This window comes from Perognathus longimembris, chromosome 8 (genome assembly GCF_023159225.1).
Source record: "Perognathus longimembris pacificus isolate PPM17 chromosome 8, ASM2315922v1, whole genome shotgun sequence".
In the NCBI taxonomy this organism is placed as follows: Eukaryota; Metazoa; Chordata; class Mammalia; order Rodentia; family Heteromyidae; genus Perognathus; species Perognathus longimembris.
This window is the reverse complement of record NC_063168.1, coordinates 58,161,985-58,189,692: the sequence shown is the minus strand read 5'-3', so window position 1 is coordinate 58,189,692 and position 27,708 is coordinate 58,161,985. Positions and strand designations below refer to the sequence as shown.

Sequence of the window (27,708 nt, the reverse complement as noted above, 5' to 3'; positions counted from 1 at the left end):
AAAGAAAGAAAGAAAGAAAGAAAGAAAGAAAGAAAGAAAGAAAGAAGGAAAGATGGATGATGTGGCTTTTCAGAGATCCTAGATACCATCCTGTCCCCCTCTCTGTTTCCTAATCTTTTGTCTTTTCTTCACTCTCCATTAGAGTAGGGGCATATTGGATTCAGATAACACAGTCTTTATCTAGTTCCATCTCAATAAGTGGAGTGTTACCAACCCAGTAGTTATTTCTCTGATAACTGAATGTAGATTTGGGACAAATATACTTAGAAGTTTGATTGAACTCTTAAATTGTCCCTTAACTTAATAGTAAGAGCTGTTTTGGCTAGAAAGGTGAACTATAAGTTCCTGGATCTATCTACCTCTACTCCTCCCCACAAACCAAGACTGAACACAAAGATAAACTCATATCCAGGGAAGATAACATTCCTGTGGGACTGACAACGTTCTACTTTTTCTGTCTTGCTCCATGGCTGTGCTAATTTTCCCATTTTCTCACAAAATACATTCCAAAGGGACCTGAACCATCTGGTATCACATTGGTCTACCATATTGGAATGTCATGCTAGTCAGATCCGATGAGCAAGAAACATAAATATGTTGAATACCCTGAGGAGAAACACATATTCTAGCAGATAAACTTCACAGAAATTCAAGAGTTTGCTATTTGGATAAAATTTTGAAATAATTGTTATTAAAAATTTTTGGGAACACTTTTAGAAGATGCAAAAAAAAAAGAAGTACAGATATTTTTCTGTATACACTTTACCCCCATGTTAGCAGCTGGTATAAGCATAGAACTTCTATCAAAATAGAGAAAATAATCCTGCATAATGCCATTATTTAAAGTATTAGCCTTATGTGGAAGAAATGGATACAAAATATATTTTCTCCATAAATGAAGGACAAGTTACCTCATCTTATATGTTTTATTATTAAGAATGGAAACACAATACTTGGGAGATGTCCTTAGGTTTAAGAATTCTGACTCAAGTAGCAGATGATTTGAGGAAACCCTGGGTTCAACCCCCAGAACCTCTAAGAAACAGAGCTAGAGTACAAGGGGTGGAGGAAGAGACTGAATGAGCCCATCTTACTCAGTTGCTGTGGAGTGTGGCTACTTCTGGGCTAGACTCAGATCAACCAACCACCTGGCATCACAGGAGGGCAGCAGTCCATCAGCTCTACCTCTTCCCACATCTCAGCAAACTGCAGGCATCTACCTACAGTAGAGGAAAGGCTGTGTGGAACCTCTGGCACATCCAAAAGAAGAATCAGTCACTGGGCAGCACTCTAGCATTCTGCAGCATGTTCATGCCAACTCCTAAAGACATGCTAGCACTGTCAAGAATTTACAGATCATTTATTCCAGTCATTTTATTGTAAAGGTTAATATGACTGGGGCCCAATGCCATGGGGACATTGACAACGTTGGTTTTTGCACTGGTGTGTCCCTTGGTTGTTTTTCTTTTTTTTTTTTTTTTGGCCAGTCCTGGGCCTTGGACTCAGGGCCTGAGCACTGTCCCTGGCTTCTTCCCGCTCAAGGCTAGCACTCTGCCACTTGAGCCTCAGCGCCGCTTCTGGCCGTTTTCTGTATATGTGGTGCTGGGGAATTGAACCTAGGGCCTCGTGTATCCGAGGCAGGCACTCTTGCCACTAGGCTATATCCCCAGCCCTGTTTTTCATTTTTAACACAATTTGTTTTAGCACCTCTTAAGTAAGTGTTTTGAACAAAATTAGAGACATTATGAAGCTGATTTAGGACAGGAATGCTAGATTTGCAGGGATTTGGGGGTAGGAGGCATATAATAACTTAGCTCATTGAAACTTTGCATCTAAAACCTGGAAGATATGAATTCTGTTAGGGAAGGCACTTCGTATTTTATTTTGTTTTAAACTCACTCCTCTCTGGGCTGAATAAATGAATAAAATATCTGAACATACATGACTGGTATGTTTCTTAACTTCTTTCTGAGATTTTTAAATTTGTTTTTATTAAGAAATTGTAAAATTGGGTTACAATTCCATATGTCAGGTTTTGAGTACAATGCTTCTTGGTCAATATCACCAAGTTTATTTTGGAGATTTTTTATTGCGTATTTGTGGAAAGGTAGCAGGCAGGAAGCATTGTACCAAGAAAGAAATGCAAACAGGTTTAATTCGGCATAGTCTCCACCATTCAGGAGCTCAGTCGAGTAGGCTTGAGGACAGATAAAAGGTAGGAAGGGACAAAGACTTTTAAAAGGGATGTGTTGAAACCTTGATGGGTGCCCAGAGGAGGGACGGTTTAGCTAGGGTCTGGAAAATCGGTATTTGAGCACGAGTTTTGGATTCTAGAATACACTTGAGTGCTGCTTTGTCCTTTGACTTAGCCCTCTGACCAGAATATTGACTTGCAAATGAATCTCTAGGATCTCTAGGTTTTCCACCGAGGGACTGTAAGGGTTGGAGGAGTCATTGGGTTCCCTGATGCGTTCTTACCCGCTGGGTCTGCGGGCCCTCTCTTCTACTGAAAGATGCGCGACTACCAACGAGGCGCGGTCCCTTTAAGGGAGACCTCGAAGACAGGCACTCGGGGTCGTTCACCGGGACCGCGGGTGCCCCCAGGAGTCGGGCTTCCCACACAGCCCGGGCCCACGCAGCCAGGACGCCTTTACGTCACGGGCCCCGAAGCCAATCAGAAGGGAGCCCGATGGGACGCATTACTAGGGCGACGGGGCCAGACGCCTCCTCGCCGGGAGACAAGTTAGCGGCGGGTTCTACGTCGAGGTGGTGACACCCCCGGGGGTCCCGGCCGGCTCACGTGTCCCCCCCCCCCCCTCGCGGCGTCGCACGGCTTGCCCTGCCTGTCACAGGTGGGAGGCCGGGGCTGTCAGGTGGGGGTTACAGCGCTGGGAAAATGGCGGCGGCGTGGGGGCCTTCGCGTCGGGGGAGCGGGAGCGGCCGTTTCCCCTGAGTCCCAGGTCGGCCATTCTCGAGAGCCTCGGCCCCCGGTGACGGAATTGGAGTCCCGGCGCGGTGGGCGGAATCGCCCGCTGAGGGGAGTGGAGTCGCGGGAGAGCAGCGGCTCTCGGGGGCCGGTGGGCGCGTCGGGAGCCGGGGGTCTGTCGTGGGGGTGGGGGTTGCGCGAGCTGGGGTGGCCAGGGCCCGGGGCCCGCGGGACGACGGGCTTTGGTCGCCCTATCGGTGTTCACAGAAGGAACCCTGGGGCCTTTCTGCCCAGATACAGGCCGATCTGGGCGCTGCTTGGCCCCCGGAACACCACCTCTAGTCGTGTGCCCCGTTAAGTCCCTTAAGCAAAACCCGTCCCGAAAGGCTACACCACGTGCGTGCGGGGCAGGGACCGGAGCTGTCAAGGCCAGGGCCCCGCCGCCCATCTAGGCGCCAGCTGGGGCAGTGCCACGGAGGGAAAGGTGGGCCTTGCCAGGGCCTCTGGTCAAGTCTGATTTTTTAAAGTACGCCTTAGTATTTTAATCGCTCAATTAAAATATTTAAATAAAATACAAAGGTGTAGCTTTCCGGTTCTTCCTTGGTTCAAAGGGTGCCCTGGAGGCATAGCATCTGCCATTGAAATCCATTAATTTTATCTAGGTACACTGAATGGCCGTGGATTAGATAGGGCAGGGCTTCTGTTAAACTCCTGGAAAGTATTGAAGATAAATGCTGCTGAAGCCGTTTTCAAGATAAAGTACAGTTAGTTCATTCACAGCTGTCACATATTTGGGCAGAGAAACCTAATGTCATGGAGCATAGTTGGATTACTTTTGTGAAAACTGTCTTGATGAAAAGCCCTGTCGCAAAATTGTCTATTTTTGAATTAGTGAGTAGTTCTTTATCATTTTTTCTTTCCCTTTTTGAGTTTCAGTTGGGACATTTTACCTTGGGATAATATCTGTCCATAGGATTTTTCTAATACTTGGGATTGAACTTGGGGCTTTGTGTCTGAAGGGCTGGCTCAACCACTTGAGTCACACCCCCAGCTGTGATTGCACAACATGAAGTGATTTTTTTGTTCTCTAAGGAGGTTGATTTTTATGGAGTACTTTGTATTATAATTGAGAGGGCACAGTGACAGTTGGTATTTCTGGCATCAATAGTTACTGTCTCTGGAGTGCCCACTGTGTCAGACACTGTGGAAACCAGGCTTCTGCCATTAGCTTGAACAAATGGCAGAATTCATCTGATGTCACCAGGTCTAAAAGTCTGGCTTCTTACCACAGGAATAAAGGATTCCTAAAGACTCTTCCAAATTGATTTGTGCAGATTTGGTCAGTTAGATTGAGAATATGTTTGGTTGTATTAAAACTCTAACTTTCAGTAGTTGTATGATCTCTCTGTTGGTGCTTTATCTCTGCAAAGGGAGTAACATTTCTTGTCCAAACCATCTTGTTGTGCTGTTGTAAGGGAGACACATGGTAGTGAATATAAAATGACTTAAAGTTAAAAGCAGTGATAATAGTTGAGAAATATACTGTACTCTGCCAGGCACTGTAGCAAGGACCTTTGTGAGTACCAACTCAGTCACCAAGCAACGTTGTGATGTAGCAACTTTTGCAGTTATGGAAATAGGCACATTGGAGTTATTTGTCCCAAATCACACTAATGTCATTATGATTCCAGCCTGTGCTCCTTGTTTTTGTTGCCCTCCAGTTCTGGGTAGCAGTGGCTGGAGGCATCTTTTCCCCTCAGACCTGAGGGCTGAGCTGAATGGTAGGACTCTGGTTTGGAGCACTGCCTTTTGGTTCCTCTGTGTGTGGGTTCCTGACAGTTACTGGTATTGGTAGTGAGCTTGGCTGGAAGCTTTGGCCACATTCATTGTCCAAGGCAGCAGGAGGTTAGATCTTCAGGCACTGGTATGGGTTCAGATTAGTGTAGTCTCTGAGTATGAGTCGCAGGTGTTGTCCTTTGTCCCAGGTTCACCCACACCCAATCTCTGATGCAACTGGGTGGAGGTTGATTCCTCTCTTGCCTAGTGTGAGCTGAGACTGATGCATCTTTTGAGTGCTGAACACCAAACTTTGTCCCTTGTCCCCAGCTCCTCCCAGCACCAATTCTTGATACAGTCTAAAGGAAGTTAAACCCTCACTTTCCTGGTACAGGCTCAGGCCTATGCAGTCTCTGGCTTCCTAGCTGAGACTTTTTGTCTTACGTTTCTGCTTCCTCCCCCACTTACTATGTCCCAGCCTGCTTCTGAGCCAGGGGTTGAGTTCCTCCCCAGCCTTTCTCACTGGCCACCTGGGGGTGAGGAGTGCTTGATTAATGGTGTTGGGTGCTCTTCTGGTGTCCTTCCTGGGTTTTGCCTGTGAAGCCATTTTTTTTGTTGTTGCGCTGCAGCTGCTGTCTTGTTCCGATTGGTGATCTGCACTGAGTTTAGGGCCATTCAATGTGGTAGGCTTCCCAAAGCGGAGGTTTGCACCAGGTGTGGTTTTGTTCTGAGTGGGGCTCCTCATTCTGCATACTGCCAGGCCAAGCTTCGATCTGTGCAGAGCTGCAGGCTGCAGCCTGGTGGCCTGCAGTAGGACTGTTTTGCAGTCTTGTTGTGTTTTCTTGTTGATTTTTCTCCTTTCTGAGTTACAAGTTTTGGTGTTTCTTAATTGGCACTAGGCTGTGACTGCTTACCTTTCTCTTGGTTTCTATTTTGATTACACAGACAGAGCTCTGGTATTGCCCTGTCCCTAGTATGCCATCTTGAGTCTTCTCTCCAGAGTGTACTTGAGATCCTCTGCCTTAGTCTCCCATTGCTGAGTTTATAGATATATACCACCTTGCCCATCTCAGAAGTGATTTTAATACTTAAGTAGTCACTGATGGATGATTTAGGCTCAGATTTTACCTTGTTTAGTAGCATTGCTGTTAGAGAAGCAACTCCAAGGACCTGAACAATGCTACTATTTCAGACTTCCTGTCTCTCTCAAGTCTGTTGGACATGTGCTGGGCTGTCACCTCCTTCTCATCAGGACAACATAGTCCCTGACTTCCTGGGTTGTCCCAGTAGGAATCAAGTCAGTTGTATTTCCATAGACCTTTACAACCACTTTACACCATGACCATCTGACTAGGCTAGCACATTGATCCAAATTTTGTGTTCTTTAGTTTGTATTTATTTATTTATTTACTGCTGGTACTGGGTCTTGAAGTCAGGTTCTGGGTCTTGAGCTCAGGGCCTGGGTCTGTCCCTGAGCTTCTTTGTGTTCAAGGCTAGTGCTCTACCACTTGAGCCCCAGTACCACATCTGGCTTTTTCTGAGTGATTTATTGGAGATAAACTACTGCCTGGACTGTCTTTGAACTGCAATTCTCAGATCCCAGTCTCCTGAGTATCTAGGATTACAGGCATGAACCACTGTCATGCAGTTACATAAATTTTTTTAATTTACTTTTTTATTTTTTGTCTGTCACGGGGCTTGAACTCAAGGCCTGCGCACTGTCTCTGAGCTCTTTTGCTCAAGCCTAGCACTCTACCACTTTGAACCACAGCTCCACTTACAGTTTCTGGTGGTTAATTGGAGATAAGAGTCTTACTGACTTTCTTGCCTGGGATGGTTTTGAATTGTTGCGTTTCTCAGATTTCAGCCTCCTGAGTTTCTAGGATTACAGGTGTGAGCCACCAGTGCCTGGTTTATTTTGTCATGTTCACAGGCTCCCAAAGACCAAATTGGGATTTTCTTCTAAGAAGTTGACATCAGCTTATTTTCTATAAACTATGATACTTCTTAACCCATGAGTGATAAAGAAGACAGTTCCTAGCCACTGAGTGTACTTCCTACAAACAGGGCTGTAAAAGCTTGGGGTAAGTCCTTGCAGTTATCCATACTTGAGGTTTTCATTTTGTGTCCAGATACACATAGCTCTTTGAGTTGATCATAGTTGTTCCTGTTTATGCTTGTTGTGGAAATATTCTCTGCTTGCTTGAAATCTTCTTATTGGAGAGTAAACATTTCTGTTAATACGTATTACAAGCTTCTTGATAGAAAATGAAATGATATGCTTCTATCAAAGAACATAACCAGCATTTCTGTTTGGCACTCAATCAATCATGTGATTCTTTATCAATCCTTAGGTTAAGAACTAAGTACCATTTTGCTTACAGTCCAAGATATGAGTGGAATGTGTTCTAGAATTTTATCCTGCATTTTTTGCTGTAGGCAGTAACTTGCTTTTATTTGACTCCTATGGGGCACATACTGATTTAAGTGATACTTGGTATCCCCTTGGAGCACTGAGCCCTTTGAGGAAATAGGGAATGGGGATCTTGTCTACATGGATAACTCTGAAAACTAACTCTGGCCTTGTCCTCTCACATCCCTAGGCTCCTAATCCCAGTGTGGCCAATGCCCATTTGAAATCCCTGGCCCATCACCTTCAGCCTCAGCCTCAACGTGGCTTTGTCCTGCCAGGATATGTCTTGTTTCTTCTATTTAATTGTCTGGGCTTAAACCTTAATAGATAATTTTGAACACCTCCTCTAGCCTTTTTTCTATTGCTATTTTGTAATACGTTTTTGTTTGTAATTAATAATCTGCTCGTTGGCTTCTAAAATAACATCTTCCTTGTGTCATATATGTAATATAATAGCCTCTGATCTTTCCCATGACTCTTAACAGAGCTTTAAAATCCTGTAGAACTCTCTAATCAGAGTACTGCAAATCTATACTGGGAATTGAGTTTAGGGCCTACTGATTGCTAGGTCAGCACATGCCCTGGTACTTTTGCTTTTAGGTTTTTTGTTTTGTTTTGTTTTGTTTTTGGCCAGTCCTGGGCCTTGAACTCAGGGCCTGAGCACTGTCCCTTCTTTGTGTTCAAGGCTAGCACTCTGCCACTTGAGCCACAGTGCCGTTTTCTGGCCATTTTCTATATATGTGGTGATGGGGAATCGAACCCAGGGCTTCGTGTATACAGGCAAGCGCTCTTGCCACTAGGCTATATTCCCAGCCCTGCCCCCCCCTTTTTTTGTTGTTGTTTTTTTTCAGGTAAGTTCTTATGTCTGTGCCATCACATCTGGCTTGTTTTGAGACTGATATCCTAATTTTTGCCTGGGCTGGCTTCAAACTATAGTTCTCCTATTTCTGTGTTGTAAGTAACTAGGATTATGGGCATGTGGTTTCACTCCCTGGGCTCTAAGTCCTTAAATAGTTTTAAAGGGCATTGTACATGTATGAAAGATTAAGATTAGAGTTTTAGAACTTTGAGCCCTACCCTGTGGTCTCTGAGGTCTTAGAGGAGTGGAGGACTGGGCAGAGTTCAGTCCTGTGGCTACTTATTTAAGCAATCATTTATTTGTAGGTAATGAAACCCCATATAAAAAGTCCAGGATTGTGGTAAGCACATCATGTACTAGGTGACTGACCCCTAGTTTGTGTTTTTCTTTTTAAAAAATTATTAGTTTACATTAGTTATTTGCAGTGTATTCCAAATGACTTCTGGATTTCTTAAGGACAGGGCCTGAGGCCTATCTGTCTCACCTGGACCTTGTTCTATGCAGCTCTCATTTTGGTGTAGCCTTTATAATAAAGGTGTGATTGTTTAAGTATATTGTTTTTGGAGATTCTTGAGAATTGTGGTAGTAAAATTCTGGAAGATTTGGGGAACTTCTGGTTTTGCAGTCAAGTGTGATATTATTGTGAAAAACCTGGAGACATCTGCAGAAACAGTGCTTTTGTTGGGACCTTGCTCTATACCTGTGGAATCTGATTGAATAGCAGAAATGAAGTGAATTGTAGGGCACTTACCTGGTGTCACAGACTTGGTATCAGATTGCAGTGTACCTGCCTCTATCAGTCATCGTGGTTAGTGTGCTACATGCATGATTTCATAGAACACCACAGTGAGGTAAGGTTTGTTTTTATCTCCCTGTTCTTTGGGCAGGAAAGCAAAGTCATGATTTCCCCAGGGTCACAATAGCTAGGTCTTTTTATTTATTTTTATTTTTTGCCAGTCCTGGGGCTTGAATTCAGGGCTTGGGCACTGTTCCTGAGCTTCTTTTTTCTCAGTGCTAGCACTCTACCACACTGAGCCACAGCACCACTTCTGCCATTATCTGTTTATGCGGTACTGAGGAATCAATCCTAGGGCTTCATGCATGCTAGGCAAGCACTCTACTAAGCCACATTCCTAGCCCACATAGCTAGGTCTTGTTGGAGAACTCATTGCCTTTTTACCCTGAAGTCCTTTAACCATTCATATTGAGTCAAACTGCTTTTCTTTCTGTAAATTTTACTATTTTTCTTCTACTGTATGTGATAAAAACGTCCTTTTCTAAGCTAAGCTCTTATTACAACCTTTTCTTTCCTCTTTTAAAATTTAGTATCTCCCTATGTTGGCCGAGCTACAGGAAGATTGAAGTTAAGAATCCCCTTTATCCTCCTGCCTCAGTCTCCTGAATGGTGGGATTACAAGTGTGTTCTGTTAAACTCAGCCATAATTTTTGAGCTCAGAAACTTTTAGTTGCTCTTTTTATGCATGATAAAACCTATCTCTTTAAGCAGCCATTCAAGGTACAAACTAACACCACCACCCCAGTCTTTACATGGAACAAAACAGACCCCTACTGTATTTTTTGGATAGGTCACTCCATCTGTATCTCCAGGAGTTTTGTTAGCAATGAAACATGTGTGTTCCAGCTCCTTGTAAAGTATAATTGGAAAGTTAGAATCTAGGAAAAGAATGTTGGTATAAAAACAGCACATGCTAGCCAACTGAGTAGTTCAGGTAATTAAATGTTTCTTGAAATAAAAGGGAGAACAACTTCATGGAATAAGAGGTATAATTTGAGTGTGGTCCTGAGGAGAGAGTAGCATTCTCAGAGCCAGAGAGGACTTTTGTAGACAGCAAGAATATGAGTGAAACAGAGTGGAGGTATTGTTGGGCGCAGCAAATACTTTTTCTTTGTGTGGAGGGAGCCTTTTCTGAGACCAGGATGTATGCCCTGCCCCCAAAATGAGTTTTGAAAAGCAGATGGTTTTTACTCAAGAACTTTATGTCTAATATTTGTTCTTATTGTTTGGAATAACCTGAAAGCAAATTTAGAGCCAACGAGTGATAAAATCAAGTAAACATGTTGATTAATTATGATTTTTATCAAGAATGACCTTTTTTTGTGCGTGCCATTCCTGGGGCTTTAAGTTAGGGCTGAGTGCTGTCCCCGAGCTTTCGTGCTCAAAGCTAGTGCTCTACCACTTGAGCCGCAGCTCTACTTCTAGCTTTTTGCTGGTTAATTTGATATAAGACTCTTACAGACTTTCCTGCCTAGGCAGGCTTTGAACAGCAATCCTCAAACCCCAGTCTCCTGAGTTGTTAGGATTACAAGCACGAGCCATTGGCACTTGGCTCAAGAGTTACCTTTTTATATATTATTGAGCACGCTAGAAGATATTTTAAATCATGAAGTTTAAAAACACTTTTAGTTGTGGAACATTGAAATAAATGTATTAAAGTAACCTGTCTGTAGATTGGTAAGTTCTGGTAAAGAATAGTTTTCAGAAATCTTTGTTCATGAACTTTAATTAATTTATTGGTACAAGGGATTGAACCCAGTACCTCTGCACACTAGCCAGTCACTTTACCTTTGAGCTTTATTTTCAGTCTGGTATACAGTTTTATATTCTGTTTTTTACTTATGTATTATATTGTTAGGATTTTCCCGTGTTAGAAGATATATTCTGAAAATGTGGCTTCTATTAATATATTATCATTTATTGAGATTTTTCAGGATTTTATTTCTTCCTCTTAAGTTCACTCATTTATTATTTTGTAAGTTGCTTTTTAAGCTTCATGTATCATGACTAACTTTCTAAATGACAACTTATATTGTATACTTTATTTTTTTATAAGTAGCTGTATAAAATTTCGTTATATGTATGTTGATTATAATGTAGCCATTTTCTCTATTGATAATTATTTTTCTAATTTTCACATACATGTGTTTCAGGAATGAAACATTGCTTTTCTCCCACCCCCCACCTCTTTTAGGACCTCAGGCATGATAGACAAGTGCTCTACCACTGAGTTACAACTCCAGCCAAACCCCAGCCATTAATGAGCATTTTTATACATAGATCTTTTTCTTTATTTTATGAGTACTATTGTTGAGAAGACTAGAATGAAAATATTGAGTGAAAATGTATATACATTAATTTTTTTTCTCTCATTGACTTTTAAAAGAGCACTATCAGTTTATGTGCCTAGTAGCTGTAAATCTTTGTTTCCCACGTTTTCCAGATAACATTGTAAAATATGAAAATGTAGTGACTGAAATCATGGTATAACATTGCCTTAATTGGATTTTTGTTGTATATCTTTTCATACGTGACTATTGAATTTTTTGTCCATTTTTATATTTGATTCTAATGTTTACTGCTTTTGTATTTTACATGTAGCTCCTCATTCATCTGGAATCTATTTTAATTTCATGGAATTAAAACTGCTTAATTCTGGAGTACATTCAAGGGCTAGTGGGCCTTGAAATTGTCTGGAAAAATTTAGAGGATAAAAATAAATTTTGCTGCCTTTGGAAAGTAGTTTGTTTCAAATTTATTTAAGAACTTAGTTTAGTATTACTCAACTCTGTAAAGCATGTTGGTCATAAGAAAATCCTGCCAAGAAAAAGACCCCTCTCCCCTTACCAAAGTACAAGGAGAGGAATCTTGATTTAAACAAATTCATTAAGTATGCATGTTCAGATGCACGCATGTAGTTGGTTCAGAAGGGACTATAAAATTTGATCAGAATCAACTTTTCTTTCTCTCTCTTTCCTTCCTTTCTTTTCTTTCTTTCTCTTTGTGCCAGACTTGGGGCTTGAAATTAGGGCCTGGGTGCTGTCCCTGATGTTTTTTGCTCAAGGCTACTACACTGCCACTTGAGATATAGCTCTACTTCTGCCTTTTCGGCTGTTAATTATAAATAAGAGTCTTACAGATTTTCTTCCTGATTGACTTTGGGCCTCAATTGTCAGATCTTAGCCTCCTGAGTAGCTAGGATAAGTGCAAGCCACTGGCAATAGATAAATAGGCAAATTTTCTCTTGTATTCTTCAGATGATCTCCGATAATTTTTTTATACATCTGATGAGATTCCTGATTAATTTCAGTGGGATTGTTTACATCGACCAAGAAAGAAGCCTTATGATCTTCTGACATTCTAAGAGTAAGATTATCTTATTCTTTTTTGTGTGAATGTATGGGATGGAGTTGAATTCAGACAGTTGAACTTGCTAGGCAGATAGTCTGTTGGTAAACCATCCCCTTTCTTTGTGCTTGTTTTTTTGAGATAAGGTCTTACTTCCTGCATGGAACCACTGTCTGCTTTTGGCTTTATGTTGAAGCTGGAATGACAGTGTCTTTTGTTGAAATGGAATCTCATGGACTTTTCTGAGTGTGCCAGCCTGGAACTATAGTCCTTATGATCTTAGACTCCTAAGTAGCTAAGATTACAGGGGTGAGCCACTGGCCTCCAGCAGAATTATCTAATTCTTAACCAGAGGTTTGACCTATTTGGTTTTTGAGAAGAAGCCTGTGGTAGGTTGAAAATAAGTCTATAGGGGATCTAAGTTCTAATCTTGTTCACTGTTACTTTATATAGTAAATAAAAGTCTTTGTAATTAAATTGAGAATTGAGACTGGAACAATTATACTGAATTGAATAAATGGATCCTAAAAGCAATCATATATATTAAGAGAGGGAAGCAGAGGGAGATGGTACACAGAGAAGAGGAGGCAGTATGACAGTAAAGGCAGATTGGAATGATAAGGTGCAAGGAATTCTGGTAAGGGGCAAGGGCAAGATAGATTCTCTCTGAGAATCAGGAGGAAACATGACCTCTTATGCCTATATTGATTTCAGACTTTTGTCTCCCAGCACTAGACAAGGAATTTCTGTTGTTTTAAGCCACCAAGAACTTCATTGCTACAGCCATCAGAAGCTACTATTAGCCCTGAGGGGAGAAGAGAGCTACCTGTCTTCTTTTATTAAAAACAAAATTTTATTTTATTTATCCTTACATTAATTACTGAATAATAACATTTGGCTTGTCTTTGTTATTGATCATCACCTGTTGGTTCACATTGCTGAGTAATAGCTTAAACACCACAAAAATGTCTTTCAAGGTCCTTGAGAGATGAAGATTGGGACTTAGTTATAAAAATAACGGAGGGCTGGGAATGTGGCTTTGTGTAAGAGTGCTTGCCTAGCATGCACGAAGCCCTGGGTTCAATTCCTCAGCATCACATAAACAGAAAAAGCCAGAAGTGGCGCTGTGGCTCAAGAGGTAGAATGCTAGCCTTGAGGGAAAAGAAGCCAGGTATAGTGCTCAGGCCCTGAGTCCAAGCCCCAGGACTGGCAAGAAAAAAAGAAAGGAAGGGAGGGGAGGGGAGGGGAGAAAGAAGGAAAGAAAGAAAGGAAAAATAACCATGTGTTAAAGATTTGTTTACCTAACAGCGAATGAGGGAGTCAGGCACATGGTTAACTGATTCAGAGAAAAAGTAAAATAACCTACAAATTTATGTGCAGTGAATGTTGAAATGGATTGCACATGGGGACAAGATTCTGTGGGAAGAGGGCCTGGCAGAGACTGGGAAGTCCATCAAATTTTCTACCTAGCAGCATAAGGTATAGAGTTGTAAAATAGCTTCTATAGCATGGAGTCTGATAAAGTGTAGGCAGATATGGTAATTGGTATTGGTCATGATTTTTTTTATGTTACTGCGAATGGCAGTAAGTCAGTATTAGAGGATTGAGTTCAGTTCTCTTTAACCCTCTTGGAACCTGGTGAATTTTTATAGTTGTATCATTGTGTTGTTAAGGCACAGGCATTTAGAATATTTGGATTTAAATAATTTCAGGAATTGGGGCTGGGAATATGGCCTAGTGGTCAAGTGCTTGCCTTGTATACATGAAGCCCTGGTTTCGACTCCTCAGCACCACATATATAGAAGAAGCCAGAAGGGGCGCTGTGGCTCAAGTGGTAGAGTGCTAGCCTTGAGCAAAAAGAAGCCAGGGACAGTGCTCAGGCCCTGAGTTCAAGCCCCAGGACTGGCAAAAAACAAAACAAAAAACAATAATTTCAGGAATTGATTTGGGTTTGGATTTTTCTTGTTAGGCTTATAGAAACTTAAAATTTCTCCTTTGGTACTGTATCTTTTTTTTTTTTTTCCCCAGTTGCTGATGATGACATATTCTGGCTGTAAGGGACAGTAGTAACATATGCAATCTTGTTTTGTATGCTTTTTTCTTACAATCTAATAAAATTGTGTCAGATTATTGAGAGGCAATGTACTAGGTTGGAAAGAACCCACCTTTTGTTAAAATCTGCATCACTTATCTGTATACCATGACAGGTAGATTTGGTATTAGGATTTCATGACCCCCGACTTGTCTTCGTTTTAATTTCTCTTGAGTATTTCAGTATATGCTAAGTAACTTTAAAATTAACATACATATTTTGTATACTGGGCTTAGTGTATTTCAGAATAAATATTGAATAATTCCTTTTTAATGGTTATTTCTGATATCATTTTTCTTGATAAATAATGCCCCCTAGTGAATTCATCTTAACAGAAACACTTTTGAGAGGCAATAATCAGTACGGTGAAATCTTCAGAGAGAACTTTCTAGCAGTTAATACTATAGCGGAATGCTTTGTTGAGATGGCAAGTTTCTGTTCCCAGATAAGTTTGAAAAAAGATTTGACAATTCCTAGCAAGTCTTAAATTAATGAAATTATTCTAGATAACTTCTAAAATCTTTTAGCTTCAAGATTCTAGATACAACATAGATGACTCGTTCTCAGCCAGCAAGTATTGGGCTTTCATTGGATGCCTAGCACTTTGGGGTTATGAAATCATTGATGTGAGTTCAGGTAACATGCATCAGTATGGGGGAAATGATTAAAACATGTTTTTATGGGACATGTAACTCTGTTCTAGAGATTATCAAAACAGTTTGCTTTGTCATTTAATTCTCACAATAATCTTGTTTTCCTGGTGCATAAATCAAGATGTAGAGAGTTTAAATAGTTTGCATAGGGTCATATAATAAGTGGTAGAACTAGGATCAACCTATGTAAATTAATAGTGGGTAGGTTAAGGTAATTTTAACTGTTTACAGCTCTATAAGGGGTATTTAGGTGTTTGTACCAAGTCAGTTCAAATTTTATTTGATCATATTTTCTTTACATTGCTGAAGACTATAGTTTCTGGTTAGGTTCTGTCACAGAAATGGTAGCTTAATAAGTTATATTTATAGATTGCTCTTAGTTTTCAGCATGTGTGGTGTTTGTGTTTGACTGAATGACACATTACTTTCTTTAAAGCAGTCATTATTTGTAATCTAGAGAAGCTATTCTCATTCTGTTGCCTAGAGTTTTTTTTTTTTGGCCAGTCCTGGGCCTTGGACTCAGGGCCTGAGCACTGTCCCTGGCTTCTTTTTGCTCAAGGCTAGCACTCTGCCACTTGAGCCACAGCGCCGCTTCTGGCCGTTTTCTGTATATGTGGTGCTGGGGAATCGAACCTAGGGCCTCGTGTATCCGAGGCAGGCACTCTTGCCACTAGGCTATATCCCCAACCCTGCCTAGAGTTTTTGGAGGGAAGTCATGGCTTTTGTTTTTGGAGGGAAGTCATGGCTTTTAGATTTCTTTTGTCTTTCAGAGTCATTTACCATTCTCACCCATTGGATTTCCAAGGCTATATAGTAGCTGTTGCCCTTATAGATTTCATCACTAAGTAGAAATTGAATTTTCTGTTTGTAGGTAAGTTAATTTCATCAAATTAGAGCCAGCTTTTGATGTTTTAGATTGACATTTTGTGTTGTGCTTCGGTCAGTATTACATTAGGATAAGATAAATCTTCAGTCTAATCTTTGGAAAGATAAGGTGAGCCTTGAAGAGCACAGGTATTATTATATATTGTGATATATGAAGTAGATGTTTTTTGAAAGATTCTGTGAGATTTTCTAGTTTCCATTTATGAAACCATTTCTTTGTGCCTGAGATTTATATATAGTCCCTAACTTGTACATAACCAATTCACAGATTAGTGGTGACCTTCAAGGCCTGACTGCCCCTTAGCCCTCACTTCTTATTTCAGTTCTGTATGCATCTAAAGACTGGTTTTGGTGTGTCTCATTATCTTTCCATTTAGAGTATAAGTGAGAAATCAGAGGAAACATGAGAAGGAATAATTAGAAGCTTTCTTCTGGAAGGAGAAGTGCTCAGAAGTGCCCAGTTTAGGATTTAAAGCCTAGAAGGATCAAGCAGGGTACTAGACAAGAACATTTCAATTAAAGTAGAAGCTTAGAAAAATCCCATTGGACTCGTGGTTTTTGGTGAAGTGGTCAAAACACTTTTCTTAAAGATTTCTTATGATTTTTCTACTTTTCCTGCTTTTTTACCTTTTGGCAGTACTGAGATTTGAACATGCTTGCTAGGCAGGCACTCTACCTCTTGAGTCACTCCTTCAGACTTTTTTTGTTTTTAGTTATTTTTCAAGGAGGGTTTCTCATTTTTGCCCACAGCCAGCCTTAGACAACAGTCCTTCTATGACTTCTGAGTAGCTAGTATCGTAGACACACACCGTTATGGTCAGCTTATTCATTGAAATGGATCTAGGTAACTTTCTGTCCCAGATAACTTTGGATCTGCCTGGTTTCCTCTTCCTTGTAATTGAGATTATAGGCCACTACAGCCAGCCTTGTATTTGTCTTCTTTTTCACTATTCTTCTAGAATTTTTTTTTTTAGCAGTGACAAATATCAAAATGTTACCTAAGCAGTAGAAACTAAGGAATAAATAAACTGTGGTCTATATTTTGTGGCTCAGCATCTATGAACCAAGTGAAGAGTGTTGGTGAAGATAAAAAAATGTACAAGCCAGTCATAGAGGCATTTGAAAGAAAAGGGAGATAGGAAAGGGGCCTCCCACAGCCTGTGAGAGAACTCATACCAGATTGGGGGCAGTCAGAGATAGTTTTTTAAACCATAATTCCAAGTTAGATTTATTTATAGTGGCTAAAGACTGTTATTGGTGTTGTTTTCAGATAAATTGTGAGTGGAGTTGGCTTCTGTAGGCCGATCTGAAAACCTGATCACTATTTATCAAGTAATTTCTGTTGGAAAATATATTCTAGATTCAGTATAGCTGAATTTTGGAATGCTGCCTGACCTTAGTTGAGTTCTGTGGCTGTTGTCTTTCCATATTTTGATAGAATTCCCAAACTATAAAGCATAATTTTTCATCTGGGAATTAAAAATTTGGCTATAAATTGGTCAAAAAATAGAGATTTTGTAATAACATTCCACCAGTGCAACATTTCACAGTTGCACTGAATGGCAAATTATAGGAGATTTATTAAAAAGATTTTGATTAAGTAACTTTGCTAACCAAAGAGTATACATTTGGCATAGTATTTGTAACTGAAGGCTTAAGACAATAATTTAAAATGTCTATAAGATTCAGATGGACTTCCTGATTCATGTCACCTGGCTTCTTGGGGGTCTAATTCAGTTTCTCAATTGTGATTATTTGACAAAGTCAAATAGAAAGCCACAGATTAGAAGAAGATCTTCATTAGCCATACAACAGACAAAGGGCCTCATATCTAGAATATACTTAGAACTCAAAAAATTAAATCCCCCAAAAACAAATCCTCAAAGACACACCATCCCTTTAATAAGTGAGCTAAATAAAGACTTAAAGAGAGACTTCTCTGAAGAGGAAATGAGAATGGCCAATAGGAACATGAAGAAATGCTCAACATCTCTGTCCTTAATACAAATGCAAATCAAAACAACATTAAGATTCCACCTTACCCCAGTTAGAATGGCCATTATTGAGAAAACTTATAATAACAGATGCTGAATCTACTGTTTTTATATTAAGTCTTTCCACATGTAGATGTTAAGCCTTTTCTAAGTTTGCTGTTATTCAAAGGATATAGTAGTGAACAATTCTGAATAGCCCTTGTGAAAATAAAAGGAATATCACTATGAAAGCAACATTGGACATGCTTTTCAAAATGTAGTTGGGAGGCCATTCAGCAGCAGAACTTTTACAGGTCTTCAACTGGTGCCTATATTGTCAACTTTGGTCACTTCCCTTTGACTACAGGCATTTGAAAGAAGTAATAATCAGATAGCTCCATAGTGCCCAGTGGCTCAAAATGCATATCTAGAGGTTATTACTTTATGTACATTTTATCTTCTTGTGGTCATATAGTCTTCTTTTTTCTCCATATACAGTTCTCTATATGCTCTCCCACTTTTCCTCCTTTTCAAAATGCTTATTTGAGGCTGTTTAATCTGCCCTCTGAATTTCAGTTCCTTAACTACTGATGGAGTCCTTTTTATTTTGCATACTCTGGTCTTTGATTGATTGACACCCTCACACACATAGTACAGAACTAAAATTTTAGAGGGAAAACAACAATAACAGTTGGAAAACAAGAAAACAGATTAGTAAAATAGCAACAAATTCTAATGAGAATTGGAAATGAAGCAATCATGATTGAGGCCAGAATACCTACTGAGAGGAAGGAATGTGGTAAAAATAGGGGCCAGCTTTGCTGAGAGCTTCTTTAGTGATTGACATTAAGCTGACACCTTACATCTAAAAGGAAGAAAGGAAGTAGTTTCAAAAACTCTCAGAACACCATCCTAGGCAGTCTGGACAATTTGCGCACCTCCTTGATGTAGGGCACAGACTACTAAAGAACTGGTTAGGGGACTGGTAGACAGTGCTCTTGGCCAGGTGTGTAGGCCAGTTCATGCAAGGCTTGGCGATCTCTTAGGAATTTGAACTTTACTAAAGATTCAGAGGAAAGCCATTGAAGGCTTTGAAACTTGGAAATGGTATAATCAGACTCACAAATTGTTTTTCCTCAGTGTGGAGAAAAGTTTGAATGTCTGGTTTGACCAAAAATTAAAGAGAAGGCAGCAGTTGCCCAAGCTTAAAGTGATTGCTTTGACAAAGGTGTTATTACAGAATATTGGATTTAGGATTTATTTTGGAGATACAATTGACAGGCTTCTTGCTGATCTTAATGACTTTGGGGAGTGAGGAAAAGAAAGGAATCAAAGTTGGTCCTAGGTTTCTTGGGAGAACATCTGGGTGGATGCTTGGACCATTGACTGAAATAGAGAAAGATTGGGAGCAATGGAACAGCCAAGGGAGGAATAATTAGGACATTTATTTTGGATATGCTACCTTTGATAAACAATCATTGTTCAAGTGTTATTCATCTGATGAATCAGAGTCTAGAGTTCAAACAAGATCTGTGTTGGGTATCCATATTGGGAAAATCAATAAAAAGATAGCATGGCAAAAGGATAAAGGTAGGTAGCCTAGAGAAAGGAAAAGGCTTGAGAGAAAACAATGTCTGAGTAATAAGAAGTCTAGCAATTAGAAGAAGAAGAGTGAAAGACAATCAGAAAAGAATGACTCCTTAAGGAATCACTCTCTCTCCTGGAGGGTGGTGCTACAGAGGAACTAGTATTTGAAGGAGGACATGTATTGAGTTCTTCCAAGAGGTAGGTATAGGAGAGAAAAGTACCATTGGATATGGCAACATGAAAGTGGGCTTTTTATGCCTAGTGTTTCAGTGGAATGGTAGGGACAAAAAGCTTATTGTGGTTGACTGAAAAGGAAGTGGGAAATGAGAGAGTATATAGTTGCTTGAATCTCTGTGGCTAGTCACCTTAAAAGGGGTCCTTTGCTAACCGGCTTATATGAGGTGTCTTAAAACACCATTTAGTAAGCTTAGGGATTTGCATGATCCATAAATAACTATAGAAATTAGCACTGACCATTGACCTCCATTATGTTTTAGCATTTGATAAAAGATTCCGAATTTCATAGGTGGGTTCCATTTTAGAATAAAGTTGAACATTCAGTCTTTTAACTTCTAGAGTTAGTATTATAAAAATTAAAACTTGGGGAGTTCTTACCTTTTCAGGAAAGTAATTATAAGCCTTGAAAATTATGCAAAGACGATTTCATCTTGAAACACTTAGAAATTCATTTTGTTTTTTTCTTTTGTAATTGCAGTGTTGCAATAAGACAGATATTTAAATACGGATTTTATTTGGCAGTTATGTACATGTTCTTGTTCTAAACTAAGCACTGTTTCTGTGGCTTAGATTTTTTTCCTTTATAAATAGAATTTTAATCATTGTAGGTTAGATGTTTTTCTAAGCATGTTATAATTGGCACTGGCTACAACTGAATCCCAAAATGTGTGTAATAATTCTAGTAATATTTTTATAAGTACTCTTGTCATTAAATGAAAAGAAATAGCAACCATTTGAATATATAGTGTATAAAATATTTTCCATAACAGTGAAGAAAGAGTGTGTGTATGACTATTTCAAAACCAGTGCTTAGTCAGTCACTGGATATGATTTTACTTATATTTAGAGGCTGTATTATGTTTAGAATCATAGTGTTATCCACTACAGCAGCTCATTCACATGTTCTTTTTTAGTATTCTACATAGTAAGATAATTACTGGAAGAGAAAGTGTTACTGAAGAGTCTGCTTTCTGAACATGATATGCCTGCCTATTTTTGGTTTTGAGATGAGATCTTGCTAACTTTGCTTAGGCTTGTGATCTTGCTTCATCCTTGTTAGGTGATTTTTCTGTAGTTTATCCCAGCCTGAGATACATAGTAGGGGGATCACTGAGAGAGATAGAGTGAGGAAGGAAGACAACGAGGGGAAAAGGGATGGAGGGAGAAGAAGGAGGGAGGTTGGGAGGGGGGAGGGAGGGAGCAAGAATGGAGGAAAGGAAGGAAGGAAGGAAGGAAGGATGGATCAGAGAAGAGGGGCTAGATATTAAGTCAGTTGCAAAGAATATTAGACATCCCAGTTCCCTAGTTTGAATATAAGACTAAAATCCTTAATAGATTAAAAAAATTCTTTGTTCTTTACTCGTTTTACTGACAAAATGAGAGCATATTTCGTTGTAGGATTGAGTTACATTGATACCCCAATGAACAATGTGCTTCAGAGCAGTTACCTTGGAAGGTTTTATGTTTCCAGGGTTGCCTTGAAAGTAAATTTTCTCATCATCTTCTGTTTACATCTTATTTTTGCTCGATGATTCACCATATATTCTGTAGCAAGTCTCATGGGACTTTATAAGTGCCTTCTAAACTCTCATGCACCAGACATGTTGGGAGACTTACTACCATTTATTGAACGGAATCTATAAGGAGTTCTATAGAGATTTCCCAAAAAGGTATTATCAAAAGATTCTAACTGGATAGAATTGTTGGAATAAATATTGTAGCCTTCCTGAATCAGTAATTTTGAAGAGTACACATCTCATTTGGAAATTATTAATGTTACTTTTAAGACCTAGTAACTGATTATACTTTGTAGCCTTCGTTTTGGACTCAATTTTTCCTTTATTCTTAATGTCATAGAACACATTACTCTACCATTAATTAGTACTATTTTGTGTGTAGTTTCAAGATAATAGCATTAGTAGAGTATTGGTAGAACTGTGTTGTCCGGAATAAAATTCCTATTGTAGTTCTAGTTTCCCTCTCCAGAGTTTAGGGCAAAGCTGGAATTTGGCTGCCCATTCTGTAATTCTTAGTGATCATATTTTAATATGACTACAACTGTTATGGTCAGAATGCATAAGCACATGCACATTTGTATGAGAGTGTAACATTAACATTGCCAACCATCCTTTTTTAAGTTTTAATTAATTTTTAATTAAGTTGAACTATTACAAGTATATTTTATTTTTCTAAATTGCAATAAATTAAGTTTCAGTGACCTGAAATGCCTTTTATTTTTAAAAGTAACTTTTCAGATTTTTAAAATGGTACCAATAATTGTGCATGAAACTTTTTTTAAAGAAAGTAGTAACTCTCAGTTAAGCAGAAAGTGGTTTATAATCTGACTAATTCAATTATCCAAACATTGAACAGACCAATATGTGGAAGTAGTGATTTTTGATAATAATTCCACTTAACTCAGTCTAAGCTGTCATCAATAAATACTTGAACTTTTTCCATGGAAGGCACCATGATAAGAGTTGCATGCTATCATTGGAAACCACTTAACTGTAGAAATTACCAGCACATGCTTTCCGTTCATGGTTTGCTTCATTTGTTTGAGTCCTCTCATAGCTGAGTAATTCTAAATCAACTAGAAAGATGTATGGCTAACATTTACATGAACGTTTGGAACTTATTAAAGCAATATACTAGGTTTCCAGTAAATGGAATTTGTTCCATTTGAATTTTTCTGACAGCGTTTTCCCTATATTTGGGGAGGCATGCTGTGCAGTGTCATCTTTTTCAGCACTTGCCCTTAGTTGTGGGGGGGTGCAAATGGAAGAATTGAAGAATTGATTTTTTTCAAAATAAAGCTTTGGTTTTTATTAGACTAGTAATTAAAAGCTCATGAATGCTTCCTAAATGATCACTTTCTTTAGTGTTCAGTTTTAAATACTATCCTGCAAATAAAGGTCTTGTTCTTATTTATGTATTTCAAGTTGTCTGAGGCAAGATATCCCCAGATGATCTGGAACGCTTGGCCCTCCCTCCACAACCTCCTCAGTTCTCAGATTACAGCCATCCATCACCACTGTTCATTACTGAAATGTTTTTTGTTTTGTTTTGCAGATCCTGGGGCTTGAACTCAGGGCCTGGGCACTGACCCTGAGCCTCTGTGCTCAAGGCTAGCTCTCTACCACTTGAGCTTTTCTTGAGCACCATTTCCAGCTTTTTTGAATAGTTTATTGGCGATAGAGTCTCACAGAGACTTTTCTTCCCAGGCTGGCTTCAAACAATGATCCTTAGATGTCAGCCTCCTGAGAGGGATTTCAGGCATGAGCCACTGGTGCCCAGCCATTGCTGAATATTTTTATTTGATTGTTTTTAAGAAAAAGAGCATTTTATACTGTTCATTGCTATTTTTAATGGTAACTAAACATTGCCACCTAAACCTCTAGCAAATCATTAGAAAAATAGTATACATTGCCACTTTTTTGGCTTGTAGTAGTTATTTTAGGAAAGGAATTTTTGTATTAATGCTTCAAGAGACTTTTTTAGCTTGCTAATTAACTTCTTATATTCTCCTTTTGGATTTAGTATTTGTCAAAAACATTATATGTTTAGATAAGAATTGACTTTGGATTTAGACAAGCAAAATCTTTTCTTTCTTTGAACATGTATTTTAAGTATAACTAGGATTTTTTTCCCCCTGATACTGGGACTTGAACGCTGTACCTGAATCTTTTGTTCATTGGTTGGCACTCTGCCAATCTGAGGCACACCTCCAACGGGAGGAAGTTCCTGTTTCTTTGATTTAAACCTGTGTGACTATTTAGAACTAAGCCATAGTTTCTAATACAGACTTGACAGAAGATTGAACCATGAAAAATATATAATAAGCTGGTTGCTGGTGGCTCACACCTACAATCCTAGCTACTCGGAATCAGACCTGGAGGATCATGGCTTCAATGCCAACCCTGGAAGAAAATTGTGCAAGACTCCATTTTCAAAAATAAGCAGGACTAGTAGTTCACCTACTCAGTTTCTTGGAGAAGTGCTGTCTCTGTGACTTCTAGAATGTTCTTATCAGCTCTATGGTCTTAACTTTATATAATTTTGACTTTAGCCTATACATCAGATTCTTTTTTCATCAAAACTACAGGTAATCAGCAGAGATGATCTAGAGAATTAAATCTGTTTTTGTATTACTTAAATTTTTGTCAGATTTGTTAAATAGCTGACTTTTTTTTTTCTTATTTATTGTCAAAGTGATGTACAGGGAGGTTACAGTTTCATATGTTAGGCCTTGGGTACATTTCTTGTACTGTTTGTTACCTCCTCCCTCATTCCCCCCACCCCCTCTGATAGACTTTTTTATAACTAGATTTTGTTTTCACGTGTATTTGTAGCAGTCTTTGTAATTTTTTCTCTTTCATCTTTAGATTCATGCTTTCATCTAAGTGAAGTGAGTCCATATCTCATTGTGATTCCTTAGTAGTGGCCCACGGACAAAGGTCAATTTCAAGGCCAATGTGGCCTTGAACTCTCCTGTTCTTCCTTAGCCTTCAGAGAGCTGGGATTATAAGTATGTACCACCTGACCTTGACTAAACTTCATTAATTTAAATTGGACTTTGCTTTGTTGGTTTTATGATTACTTTGTGTCTTTGTGAGTGGATAGTCACCATTCTCTCTACAATCCTGTTTCAGTGGTGGGAATTGTAGGAGACACTCCTACTCTGATCCCATTTTGGAGAATACTTGTGTGTTTCTTCTGCCTGTACCATGCATTGCTTCTTTCATAGTGTGGGTTTTTCTGTTACACAAATATAAAGTCCTCTATTGAAAAGAGCACAGGTTTTACAGCTAAATGGCTGTGTTTAAATCCTGTTTCTGCCAGTTTACTTGTTACACAGTTGAGGTGTGTTTGAATGTTTGTGTTCACATTCTTCACTTGTACAGTGGCTATACTTTCACCTTCTTGTGGAGTCATGAGAATGGGAAAGTAAAATGTAAAGTACTTCAATTCATTACTTCTCTCCCATAAGTTTTTATTCATCCCTGGAAAGAGGCTTATTTTAAAAGCAACCAGTTTGAACAGAATCAAATAATCTAGAGACCAGAATGAGAGTGAGAAGCTTTGCACTACGCTCAGACCTTTTCTATTTCAAAAGTTTTGTATTGGTGACTTTTTAAAGAAAGAATAAATGAAAGTTTTTGAGTAAACAATCTTTGAAGTGATCTGATCTAGATAAGAAATTTTCCTGGATACACACCTGCCAATGCAAGCTACAGGAGAGGCTGATAGCAGGAAATCAGTTTGAGGCCAGCCCAAGCAAAAAGCTATCTCATCTCAACCAGTGAAAGCCAGGCATGATGATGTGTACCTGTTATTTTGTCTTAGCTAGGAAAGAAGCATAAATCAGAAGATTATGATCAGGCTGATACAGGCAAAAATGCAAGACATGATTTGAAAAGTAACTAAGCAAAAAGACTGTAGGCATGGCTTAGCGAGTCCAAATAAGGCCCTGAGTATTCAAACCCCATTAGTGCCAAAAATTTTATAAAAAAGAAAAAGGAAAGGGAAGGAAAAGGGAAAGGGAAGTGATAGAAATGAGAAAGGGGAAGGGGGAAGAGATAGGGGAAGGAAGGGAAAGGTTAAGAAGCTATCAAAAGTGAACCTGGATCTTTTCTCTCATTGAGATATAAAGGAACTATGCCTTTAGCCCCTGACAGCCTATGAATTTTTTTTTAATGTACTGATGTATACTTATATTTTTCTAAAATCAAGTTTAGACCAAATTAACAGCCTGTGAATTTTTAAAACTGATTTTATTTTCAGAGATGTCATTTCTCATATCTTAATGAATGTTTTACATTGTTCTTAAAACTATCATCTTTTGTCTAAGTCAAGTTATATGTTGTTCCGCAAATAATATTTAAAAATTATAAATGTGAATTGCTTTCTTTAAAGCTTTATGTCTTTCCTTACCAAATGAGATATTGGCATTCATATTGATTTTTTTCACTTATGTTTCTATTTGTTAATGACAGCATGCTACATGAAACATTTTAAAGTATGAGAATAGAGTCTGAGGTCATTCTCCATCTGTTATTTCTTCAGTTTTTTGCTAGTCTAGGGGAAAAGGAGGGCTACAGTAGTAGCCTTAATAACAGTGCAGATGATGCAGATATGAATCCTGTTACTTGTACAAAATATACATTTGTATGTGAAATGAAACACAACCATTGTCATTTAGAATAAGCCGGAAAAGAAGTGTTTTATAACCTTGGTAACATTCACAAAGAATTCCATGGTTGATAGGATTCATCTGAAATACACTGAATAAAAAATCTGGATGTGGGCGATTCATACTTGTATTCCTAACTACACAGGAGGCTGAGATCTAGAGGATCAAGGTTTCAGGTGAGCCCTGGCAGAAAAGTGCAAGACTCTGTCTCCAAAATAACCATCTAAGAGTGTCAGCCAAGCAAATATACAGAGCATGGTGTTGGAAAAAATATATTTGATTCAGCTTTTGAGGTATTAAGTAATACTTATGGGCATCTCAAATGTTTCTGAAACAAAATCTATAATACAATATGATTTTATGTGTGAGTAATAAATCTATGATTTTTCTTTAGTATTTTGTGGGGTTTTTTTTGTTTTGTTTTTCTTTTGCTTTCTAGTGTTACTGGGATTTGAACACAGTGCTTCATACTTCCTAGGCAGGTATGTTTGAATCACACTTATACCTGACTCTTAGTTATTATCTAGAATAGTGACTGTATATAATTTACCTTTGATGCCACCATATTGCCTTGATAATTTGAAAAACGTATTTGATAAATGAAAACTATATAACATGGTTTTTATGAATTTGCTTTAGAATTTCTTTCCAGCAAAAAAAACCAAAAAACTTTCAGGCTGCTGCTGAATTATAATTTTTAAACAATAGTTTTCCTTTTGTGTTTCAAACTCCTTTTATGAAAGTTTGGGGTTCTTTCTTCAAGAAAGTACATAACCTAGCATACACCTTTAAGGCAAACCTTCAGTACACCTATTGAGAAATACCCTGTGCCATGTAAAGAATATACTGTAAGAGAGAACCTGATTTAACTATTTTCTTCATTTCATTTTGTTTATGTCTATTAAAAGAAGCGGTAGTATGAATGATTATTACCTTTGTTTTACTTAATGAAATATGTTAATTTAATATTAATATATAACTTTTGAAGACATTCTTATGAGTATTGACACACTATGAATCTTAGTAAGGAAGATTGTTGATTTGAGTTGTTTTGGAGAACTGTAGTTTATACAGAGGGAAGCATTTTATTCCTGTCTGGTCCTGTTAGTGGTCAGGTGCTATTCTGAAGTATTGATGTCTTATTACTTCTAGTGAATGCCAGTAATTTCAGATTAGAAAAAAGATTGATGTCTGAATATTAACTCATATGAAAAACCATGGGCTGGTGTCTTTAATACTGTGTAATTCAAATTTTCTACTTCTCATTAGAGGTTAACTCTGCTCTCAATGATAATTAGAGATGACTCTATCTATCCCTTAATATAGTAAGAAATAATAAGAAATCTTGACTTGTGACTTTTTCTTTGGAAATATTGTTTAGATTTTGTTGTTATCATGTAAAAATATTACCCTTTCCACTCAGTTGGAAAACAAAAACAAAGGTCAACCATCAAAATCAACACAGGGACAGCCATTGATAACATCTTAACATGTTTCTGACTGGTTCTTTCTTTCTTTAAAATTAATTTTACCCTGTCCAGTTTCTGGTCGTCTTTTGTTGTTTCACTTTACTTGAATATTTTAAAAGTTTTATTAGTATATATACAAAAAATGAGAACATTGTTTGTACTGTGACATTTTCATACATGCCTTTATACTTTGGTCTTGTCTACGTTGTTCCTCATTTTATCTTCCCCCAACATACTGAACCCCTTTCTCTGTCCTCATAATCTCCCTTCTACTTTCATGTCTTTTTCCATAGATTGCATATATGAGAGGAACACACTTGTATGTGTCTTTATTTCCAGTTTCTGAGGTGATTATAATTTCTTTTTCCTTTCAGGAATCCATAATCTCTAGGTAGAATTGTTGGTAATCTACCAACAAATTATTTTTTGTTTTAAGATATAATTTATAAACCAAACAGGTACATGCATATCCTTGTAAACAACTCAGTTGATTTAAGATTG

General features: G+C 38.5%; 1 protein-coding gene across 1 annotated transcript in view; it reads left to right on the top strand.

Moving 5' to 3' along the window:
- The first annotated feature begins 2,696 nt into the window (after positions 1–2,696).
- Positions 2,697–27,708, top strand: part of Lclat1 (lysocardiolipin acyltransferase 1) — a 113,323-nt gene continuing 88,311 nt past the window's right edge. The window contains exon 1 of the mRNA XM_048353189.1: positions 2,697–2,852. The gene's annotated coding sequence lies outside the window, so the exon portion shown is untranslated. The remainder of the gene's footprint in view (positions 2,853–27,708) is intronic.